Genomic DNA, 11,101 nt, shown 5'->3' with positions numbered 1-11,101 from the left:
CCCTTAGCGCTGATCGTTCGGCCTCTCAGTCAGAGCCTCCTCCCCACCAGCTGGTCTGTCCGCTTGGGTGAGGCGGGCATGCCAAGGGGCACTCAAGGCTCTGCCTTATCAGGAGAATCTCCACAGCTCCGGCCTGCTCCTCCTCGAGCTCCTTCTGCAGCCTGACTACCACTCTCTCTCCCACAAATCATCGAGTCAAGGTTTTCACTGCTTGGCGTCTGCTACTTCAGATTGTAAACACTGGCATTGCTTAATTTTATTAAGAAGATGAAATCAAAGAACTGTCAGTGTCTGGCTGACATCAACCTTCTGGTATCCATGGGGATCATGTGAGTCACAGTAGACCATTACAGGCTTGTTGGCAGTGGATGATAGCAAGGATTCACCGCAAGGCTCAATTGGCTCCATGTAGAGGCTGCAAGGCTGCTACATAACCAAAATTAAATCAGAATTAGCAATGTGAAACTCGAGCAGTTTATAAAGATATAAAGAGTTTCATAATTGTGAAGCAACCTTCTGGTATATTACGTAACCTCGTTGCTCTCCCATCTACCATTTTCTCATGACCCTTTGTAGCTTCTTGCGGTCTTGGGCAGAGCAGGAGCCATACCAAGCTGTGATACAACCAGAAGGAATGCTTTCTATGGTGCATCTGTAAAAGTTGGTGAAAGTATTAGTCGAGATGCCAAAGTTCCTTAGCTTCCTGAGAAAGTAGAGGGGTTGGTAGGCTTTCTTAACTATAGGATCAGCATGGAGGGGACCAGGACAGGCTGTTGGTGATCTGGACACCGAGAAACCTGAAGTTCTTGGGATGCTGAAAGGAATTCCTTCCTTGCAGTGTCCTGTACACGGAGTGGTGGACGGTGATTTGGAAGATGCCCAGAGCTGGCTCTACAATGGACCAAACAGCAAAAAGCCTGGTATGGGCTAGGTTTGATGGGACAAATGGCCTTTTTCTTGCATGGCGAAAGCTACGTTTGATCAAGAATTAAAACCCAGAGAGCTTTCGGGGAATAAAACTGCTCCAGCCGGAAATTGCACTGCCGCCTCACACGGCAAACAGTTACGGTTCATTTGATACCAAGTTGTTTGTAACAAGTCCTTCCAGCACAGATTAGGATTGAATGTTCTGCTGCAGTTCCCAGCATCGTGTGAAAATACTGGGTAGCGTGGATAGTGCATCACCTAGTGGATGCATTAAGGATCCTTTAAACAAGATCCTGGTTCAAAAGGCAAACATTTCTATCGTGCTTTTCACAACCACCAATATCTCAAAGTGATCCGTGACCGAAGAAATATTTTCAAAATGTAGAATGAATACATAGCAATTAAGGACAGAAGTAGGCCATTTGGCCCCTCGAGTCTGCTCCCCCATTTCAATAGGATCATAGATAACCTTTCATCCCCTTGTTAACCAAGAAGCTATCTAGCCCCACCTCACAAATATTCAATGATTCTGCCTCCACCACCTTTCGAGGAAGAGAGTTCCAGAGATTCACTTTCGATTTTGATTTGATTTATTATTGTCACGTGTATTGGGATACAATGAAAAGTATTGTTTCTTGTGTTCTGACAAAGACAAAGCATACCGTTCATAGAGAAGGAAAGGAGAGAGAGTGCAGAACGTAGTGTTACAGTCATAGCTAGGGTGTAGAGAAAGATCAACTTAGTGCGAGGTGGGTCCATTCAAAAGTCTGACGGAAGAAGCTGTTCTTGAGTCGGTTGGTACGTGACCTCAGGTTTTCGTATCCTTTTCCCGACGGAAGAAGGTGGAAGAGAGAATGTCCGGGGTACGTGGGATTCTTAATTATGCTGGCTGCTTTGCCGAGGCAGCGGGAAATGTGGACAGAGTCAATGGATGAGAGGCTGGTTTGTGTGATGGACTGGGCTCCATTCACAACCTTCAGCTGTTTCTTGCGCACCACCCTCAGAATGAAGAAAATTCTCTTCATCTCCACCTAAAATGAGTGACTCCTTAATTTAACCTAGTTCTTGATTCTCCCACAAGGGGAAGTATCCTCTCTGTATCCACTCTGTCAATACCCCTCAGGATCTTATATATTTCAATCAAGCCCCTCTTACTCTTCTAAACTCCAGCAGATACAAGCTGAGACTCTCTGATCTTTCCTCATAAAACAACCCAACCTTTCCTGGCATTAGTCTAGTAAATATTCTCTGAACTGCTTCCAAAGCATTCACATCTTCCCTTAAATGAGGAGGCCAATGCTACACACAGGGTGACACAGTGGTTACCCTCTGATATTGTTTTGTCTCAGGAATCATGGCCTTCTTGTGGGTGGCACAGTGTTCAGCACTGCTGCCTCACAGCGCCAGGATCCCAGGTTCGATTCCTGGCTTGCGTCACTGTCTGTGCCGACTCTGCACGTTCTCCCCATGTCTGCGTGGGTTTCCTCCGGGTGCTCTGCTTTGCTCCCACAGTCTGAAAGACATTCTGGTTAGGTACATTGGCAGTGCTAAATTCTCCCTCAGTGTACCCAAACAGGTACGAAAATGTGACGAGTAGGGGATTTTCACAGTAACATCATTGCAGTGTTAATGTAAGCCTACTTGTGAGTAACAAATAAACTTTAAAAACTACTTCAAGTCAGTCATGTGAGAAATCACAAGTAAACCATCCAATAACATGGAGAGTTGACTGGCTAACATGTGACCCCAAACCCACAGAAGGTCCTTAGACAGCACCTTCCAAACCCAGGACTACCTCCATCTGGAAGGACAGGGGCAGCAGATACATGGGAACACCACCACGGGCAAGTTCCCCTCCCCATCCTGACTTGGAAATATATCGGTGTTCCTTCGCAGTCGCTGGGTCAAATTCCTGGAATTCCCTCCCTAACGGCATTGTGGGTCAGCCCACAGCACGGGGACTGCAGCGATTCAAGAAAGCAGCTCACCACCACCTTCTCAAGGGCAACCAGGGAAACCTACTTGCGACAATAATAATAAAGTTTATTTTTGAAAACAAATCTTGACTCTATGCTCCTGTGGATAAACCGCATGTGGACAGGATGTACATCAGGCCATTCAGCCCAACCAGTGCTTACTAGTAATTCTGCTCCATTCGAGTCTCCTTTTCTTTCTTATCTGAACCTACCCTTGGAATTCTGTGTTCCTTTCTCCACTGCTTTTGACTGAGGTTGGCCCAAGAGTGAATTTTGCTGAGGAGATATTCAACACAACTAAACTAATAAATGTGTTCACGTTTCCTGGTCTTATCCAGCCTCTGAGCTCAGCATTCGCATTCTCATACTCAGCAGCGGGATACTGTGCCCCCATGTGGTCAAGCTACACATGCACAGAGTTGACACCCAACTGAATGCTACCATGTGTATCACTGCTCGAACACAAGGGTAGTTGTAGAGGATTGTTTTTCAAACTGGAGGCCTGTGACCAGCGGTGTGCCTCAGGGATCAGTGCTGGGTCCACTATTATTTGTCATATATATTAATGATTTAGATGAGAATATAGGAGGCATGGTTAGTAAGTTTGCAGATGACACCAAGATTGGTGGCTTAGTGGACAGTGAAGAAAGTTATCTTCAACTGCAACGGGATCTTGATCAATTGGGCCAGTGGGCTGATGAATGGCAGATGGAGTTCAATTTAGACAAATGTGAGTGGATGCATTTTGGTAGATTGAACCAGGGCAGGACTTACTCAGTTAATGGTAGGGCATTGGGGAGAGTTATAGAACAAAGAGATCTAGGGGTACATGTTCATAGCTCCTTGAAAGTGGAGTCACAGTGGACAGAATTGTAAAGAAGGCATTCAGCATGCTTGGTTTCATCGGTCAGAACATTGAATACAGGAGTCGGGACGTCTTGTTGAAATTGTACAAGACATTGGTAAGGCCACCCTTGGAATACTGTCTGCAATTCTGGTCATCCTATTATATAAAGGATATTATTAAACTAGAAAGAATGCAGAAAAGATTTACTGGGATGCTACTGGGACTTGATAGATTGAGTTATAAGGAGAGGCTGGATAGACTGGGACTTTTTTCTCTGGAGTGTAGGAGGCTGAGGGGTGATCTCATAGAAGGCTATAAAATAATGAAGGGCACAGATCAGCTAGATAGTCAATATCTTTCCCCAAAGGTAGGGGAGTCTAAAATTAGAGGCATAGGTTTAAGGTGAGAGGGGAGAGATACAAAAGTGTCCAGAGGGGCAATTTCTTCACACAGAGAGTGGTGTGTCTGGAACAAGCTGCCAGAGGTAGTAGTAGAGGTGAGTACAATTTTGCCTTTTAAAAACCATTTAGACAGTTACGTGGATACAATGGGTATAGAGGGATATGGGCCAAATGCGGCCGATTGGGATTAGTTTAGGGGTTTTAAAAAAAAGGGTGGCATGGACAAGTTGGGCCGAAGGGCCTGTTTCCATGCTGTAAACCTCTATGACTCTATGACTATGTTCAACATCACTGCCTTAGCCCTCTGCCCTGGCAAACTTTACTCCTCCACCTATCTATTGACTTGCAACAACTCACAAAGTGATAGAAAACGTTTGCAAAGCCACCCACCTGCCGCTTCATGCTAGTCTATTCAGTCCACCCAAGATACAACTCCCAACAAGAGGGTACAGCGGTGTGTGTCCGATGGAGGCATGGATCCTCAGATGAGGTGACACACCAAATGTAACATCCATGTTACTATCAACTCCCAGATCTGTCACACTACAGGCATAAACAATCTCCTGTTTTCAGAGTCAACTACCAAGGAGGCCACTGAGCCAACTACAAGCAGCTCCTTCCAAATCCTCCAGCTATTCGGAAGCCTTTTTCTCCCACCACAATGAACCAACAAATCGATCCATTCCACGTCTGATAAATGGACCCGCTTGAAAATTGAGGAAGGGATCTCGGGGGAGGTGGAGTTGTTTTGTGGTTAACTGGGGCCTCTCCAGTTACTCAAAGTCTGTCCAGTGCAGTTTTCACACCAAATCCATTTATACCCGGGCTTGAGTGGCCTCGCCAGTGGATCCCAGAAGGGACCCCAGCCAATCTTCCACCCTCCTACAATCAGCAAACTCGAGGCATTGTGGCATCCACAGATAAAGATTCAACTGTGAGCTCCTGATGAAGGCTTTGAGAAGCATTGGTCAGGTAGAGATGAAAAGGTGTGTGGGTTAGGGTGGATCGGCCATGTAAATTGCCCCTTAATATCAGGGGGATTAGCAAGGTAAATGTATGGGGATCGGGCCTGGGTGGGATTGTGGTCGGTGCAGACTCGATGGGCCAAATGGCCTCCTTCTACACTGTAGGATTCTATGATTCTGTTCTATGCTAAGATTGATCTGGAAAAACCCTCCCACACAGGATTTCAACATAAATTAAACGATTAAATTAAGGTCTCTAATCTCACTTCCCACCTGGACAAATGAATGGGAATCATTGGATATGGCAAACAAGAACCTGGTCTCAAACCTAACCCAACAGCTGTCAGGTATCAACCTTGCAAGAAAAGAGACTGGACCACCCTCAACAGGTTCAGCACCAGCCACAACACCTGCTTGGCCAACCTCCACAGATGGGGCATTAGTGCCAGCCCCCATGTGCTGTGAAAGGGAGCAGACATGCACCATGACATAGAAGTGTCCAATCTAGAGGTCTACCTGCACTCCACACAGCAGGGGCTATACAAAATACAAGTTGTTCTTATCAAAATCCAATTTGCCTCACGTAGTGAAGGCTATGGGGTGTGGGCCCATGCTCTGTGTACATTATACCCCTTTAATAGGACATTTATACTGGTTTCCAGGAGCACACCCTTTACATCTGGGATCAGATTCTCGCATCAGTTTGATGGGCTGCCAGCAGAGGGCGCCCCAAACTCATGTAAGTTTCTGGTGTTAACCCTCCCCATGCCATGTGTCTGACTTCAGGAGGGAGTGAGAAGGGTTAATGGGGCACAACTGGAGGAAATATTCAAGGAAGAAAGAGGGAAAAGATAAGTGTGACTGCAGCTGTCTTTGGTGTTTTTCTCTACCCTATATCCCACTGGCAAGACAGGTCCAGCAGAGGTGGTGACACAACGTGAGGCAGGAGTGGCTCCGTCTGTGGGAGTCCTCAACATTGATCCTCAATCCCATGAAACCTCATGACATGGGGCAAGGGAACCTCCAGCTGATTGCCACCTACCTCCCTCCCCTGGCTGAGGAATCGGTACTCCTCTGTGTTAGACACCAATCGGAGGAAGCACTGAGGGTGGCATGGGAGCACAGAACCGAATGTACTCTGTGTGTGTGTGTGTGTGTGTATAGGGGGGGAAGGAAGGTGTGACAATATCAATGACCAAAACTGTCTCACTAGCGCCATGACTGAGGTAGATGCCCAACTCCTGAAGGACATATCTATTATGTATGTGAAAAACCCTTCTTGACCCTCATCCTCACCAATCTACCAACTGCGTGACAATATTGGTTAGTGGCCACTGCACAATTCATGTGGAAGTGATGTCCTATATTTACACTGAGGACACCTATATTGTGTTGTGTGAAACTTCTGTTGTACAAAAATGGATAGATTCTCAACAGATCTAACAACTCAAGACCATGTATCCATGAGGCACTATGGGCCAGCCACAGATATAGAATTATACTCCATCTTAATCTGTAACCTCATGGCCTGGCATTCCCTTCACTCTACAATTACCACCATGCCAGAGGATTAACCCTGGTTCAATGAGGAGCATTGGACAGCATAGCAGGAGCAGCACCAGATATACCTAAAAATGAGGTGTCCATCTGGTGCACCTACAGCATAAACCTGCATGCCAGACAGCAGAAACACATGCAACAGACAATGTTAAATAAACTCACAGCCAGTGGATCAGATCAAACCTCTGCAGTCCTGCCAAAGCATAGAGTTAAGAAATCATTGAATCATTACAGTGCCAGTTGGTCCAACGAGTCTGCACCAACTCTCCAAAAGAGCATCTTATCCAGATCCTCCCCTCCACCCCATCCCAATAACCCCACACATTTGTGTGGCTAATCCATCTAATCTACACATCTGTGGACACTAAGGAAGAATTTAGCATGGCTAATCCCTGTCTCCTGCATATCTTTGGACACGAAGGAACAATGTAGTATGGCAAATCCATCTCACCTTCACATCTTTGGACAGTATGGAGCACTGGATCATGGCCAATCCACCTAATGCACACATCTTTGGACAGTATGGGGCACTCTATCATGGCCAATCCGCCTAACCCACACATCTTTGGACTGTGGGAGGAAACTGGAGGAAATTGAGTTGTGAATGATGGTGGACAGTTTATAAGAAAACTAACCAGAGGAAGAAATCTCCCCATCCTCAGTGATAGGGAGTCCAGCACGAGTGCAAAAGACAAGACTGAATCAAGTGTTTGCAATCTTCACCAAGGAATGCCAAGTGGATGATCCATCTCGACCTAACCCTCTGCTCCCCAACACCACAGATGCCAGTCTTCAGTCAACTCAAGTCTCTCCAAGTGATGTCAAAAACTGGCTGAACAGACAGGATGCAGCAAAGACCATGGACCGTGACAAAATCCTGAACACTTGTGCTCCAATAGTCCAGCTGCCTCCTTTACTGAGCTGTTCCAGTCCCAGGTACATCACTGGCATCTACCTGGAAATGTGGAAAATTGCTCAGATAGATCCTGTCCACAAAAAGCAGGACAAATCCAATCCAACTAATTACTACCTGGTCACCCACTCTCAATCATCAGTAAAGTGTCATCTCCAGTGCTGTCAGGCAGCGCTTACTCAGCACTTACCTAGGGGTGGCACAGTGCTAACACTATTGATTCACAGCACTTGGATCACTGTCTGTGTGGAGTCTGCATGTTCTCCCCGTGACTGCGTGGGTTTCCTGAGGTTTCGTCCCACAGTCTGAAAGACGAGCTGGTTAGAGTGCATTGGCCGTGCTAAATTATCCCTCAGTGTACCCAAGCGGGCACCGGAGTGTGGCAACAAGGGGATTTTTCACAGTAACTTCATTGCAGTGTTAATGTAAGTCTTACTTGTGACACTAATAAATAAACTAAAAAAGAAACCTGCTCACTGACAGAAAAACAGGAAGTGCTGGGAAAACTCTGGCATCATCTCTGGAGAGAGAAACAGAGGAAATGTTTCAAGTCCAAATTCTTCACCAGAACTGTTCCAAAGAGCAAAAAACAAAGAAAAATACAGCACAGGAACAGGCCCTGCGGCCCTCCAAGTCTGTGCCGATCATGATGCCCTAACTAAAGTTAAAAAAATCCTTCTGCCCTTATTTGGTCCGTATCCCTCTATTCCTGCCCTATTCAAGTACTCATCCAGATGTCTCTTCAACTTCCACACCAACTTTTACAGATGCACCATAGAAAGCATTCTTTCTGGTTGTATCACAGCTTGGTATGGGCTCCTGCTCTGCTCAAGACCACAAGAAACTACAAAGGATTGTTAACAAAGCCCAGTCCATCACTCAAACCAGCCTCCCACCCGTTGACTCTGCCTACACTTCCCGCTGCCTCGGAAAAGCAGCCGGCATAATCAAGGATCCCACACACCCCGGACATTCTCTCTTCCACCTCTTCCGTCGGGAAAAAGATACAAAAATTTGAGGTCACGTACCAACCGATTCAAGAACAGCTTCTTCCCTGCTGCCAGCAGACTTTTGTATGGACCTATCTTGCATTAAGTTGATCTTTCTCTACACCCTAGCTATGACTGTAACACTACATTCTGCATTCTCTCGTTTCCTTCTCTATGGACAGTATGCTTTGTCGGTAAGTGCACAAGAAACAATACTTTTTACTGTATCCCAATACATCTGACAATAATAAATCAAATCTTGCTAATGTGCCTGTGTCCACCACTTCCTCTGGCCGGATGCTCCAGGCACCCATCGTTCTCTGTGTGAGAAACCTCCCCCGCACATCTTCTTTAAACTTTCCCCCTCTCGCCTTGTACCTCTGCCCCCTTGTAATTGACACTTCCACCCCGGGAAAAAGCCTCTGATTATCCACCCAGTCTATGCCTCTCATCATTTTGTAGACCAGGTCTCCCCTCAGCCTCTGTCTTTCCAGTGAAAACAATCCTAGTTTATTCAACCTCTCCTCACAGCCAACACCCTCGAGACCAGGCAACATCCTGGTGAACCTTCTTAGCACTCTCTCCAAATGTTTCCTTGTCTTTCTGATAGTGTGGTGACCGGAACTGCACACAATACTCCAAATGCGGCCTTACAAGGTTGTATATAGCTGTAACATGATTTCCCAACTCCTGTACTCAGTGCCCCGGCTGATGAAGGTAAGCATGCCATATGCTTTCTTAATCACCTTGGCCACTTGTGTTGCCACTTTTAGGGAACTGTGGACCTGCATGCCCAGATCCCTCTGCATGTTAATATTCCTAAGGGTTCTGCCATTTATAGTATAACTCACACCTAAATTCAATCCTCCAAAATGTATCACCTCTCATTTGTCCGGATTAAACTCCACTTGTCATTTCTGCGCCCAAGTCTCCAATCTATCTATATCCTGTTGTATCCTCTGACAATCTCCGGCACTATCAGCAACTCCACCAATCCTCATATCATCCACAAAGTTACTAATCAGACCCTCCCCCCCTTATTTTCCTCCAGATTTTTTACATATACTACAAAGAACAGACGTCCCAGCACTGATCCCTGTGGAACACCACTAGCTACAGGTCTCCATTCTGAAAAAACATCTGCATTAGCTCCAAAGAAGAATCAAAACAGACTGGGAATGTTAACTCTGTTTCTCTCTCCACAGCCACTGACAGCGCTGCTGAGTATTTCCAACTATTCCTGATTTGATCTCTGCTGCATTCACAGTGTTTGGAATTTATTTTACCTGCACACTGAGACACATGTTTGGCTTTTGCCAGAATCACTCAGTTTTCATGATAACTTTGGTCCAAACAGGGATACAAGTGGTGACCCAACTGCATTGACCGGATGGGGATAACGCTGCACGATAATATTTAGAGTAGACCTCAGTACCATGCAGTGGGTATTAAACAATATGGCAGTGAATTGTTGACTTGAATTATATGGGTGGCACAGCAGCACAGTGGTTAGCACTGCCGCCTCACAGTGCCAGGGATCTGGGTTCAATCCCAGCCTTGGGTCACTGTTTGTGTGGAATTTGCATGTTCTCTCAGTGCCACCCTTTTTTATTTAAAACCCTAAGCTAGTCCCAATTGCCTGCATTTGGCCCCTATCCCTCTATACCCATCTTACTAACCATGCCGTCTATATTCTCATCCAAATCATTAATATAAATGACAAATAACAGTGGGCCCAGCACTGATCCCTGAGGGACACCGCTGGTCACAGGCCTCCAGTTTGAAAAACAACCACACAACCTTGCCACAGTAACCTCTGCAAGACGTGCTGGATCATCGATACAGATGCCATCATCTCACGTGAGAACACCATCCACCAGGTACACGGTACATACTCTTGCAACCCGGCCAACGTTGTCTACCTGATACGCTGTAGGAAAGGATGTCCCGAGACATGGTACACTGGGGAGACCATGCAGATGCTACAACAATGGATGAATGAACACCGCTCGACAATCACCAGGCAAGAGTGTTCTCTTCCTGTTGGGGAATATTTCAGAGGTCATGGGCATTCGGCCTCTGACCTTCAGGTAAGCGTTCTCCAAGGCGGCCTTTATGATGCACAACCACACAGAATCACTGAGTAGAGTTCCGCACACGAGGACAGCCTTAACCGGAATCTTGAGTTCATGTCACACTATCTGTAACCCCCATGACTTGCCAGGGCTTGCAAAATCTCACTAACTGTCCCGTCTTGAGACAATACACATCGCTCTAACCTGTGCTTAACCCTCTCTCCACTCACACTGTCTGCACCTTTAAGACTTGATCACTTGTTAAAAAAAAATTGCATTCCAACTATTATCTTGTAAATTGAGTTTGTGTCTTCAATATGCCCTGTTTGTGAACTGAAATCCCACTTACCTGACAAAGGAGCAGTGTGCCGAAAGCTCGTGGCTTCTGCTACCAAATAAACCTGTTAGACTTTAACCTGGTGTTGTGAGACTTCTTACAATGTCATCA

Source organism: Carcharhinus amblyrhynchos, chromosome 31, assembly GCF_965287045.1.
Source record: "Carcharhinus amblyrhynchos chromosome 31, sCarAmb.v2.hapA, whole genome shotgun sequence".
NCBI lineage: Eukaryota > Metazoa > Chordata > Chondrichthyes > Carcharhiniformes > Carcharhinidae > Carcharhinus > Carcharhinus amblyrhynchos.
Note: the sequence above shows the minus strand (reverse complement) of the source record.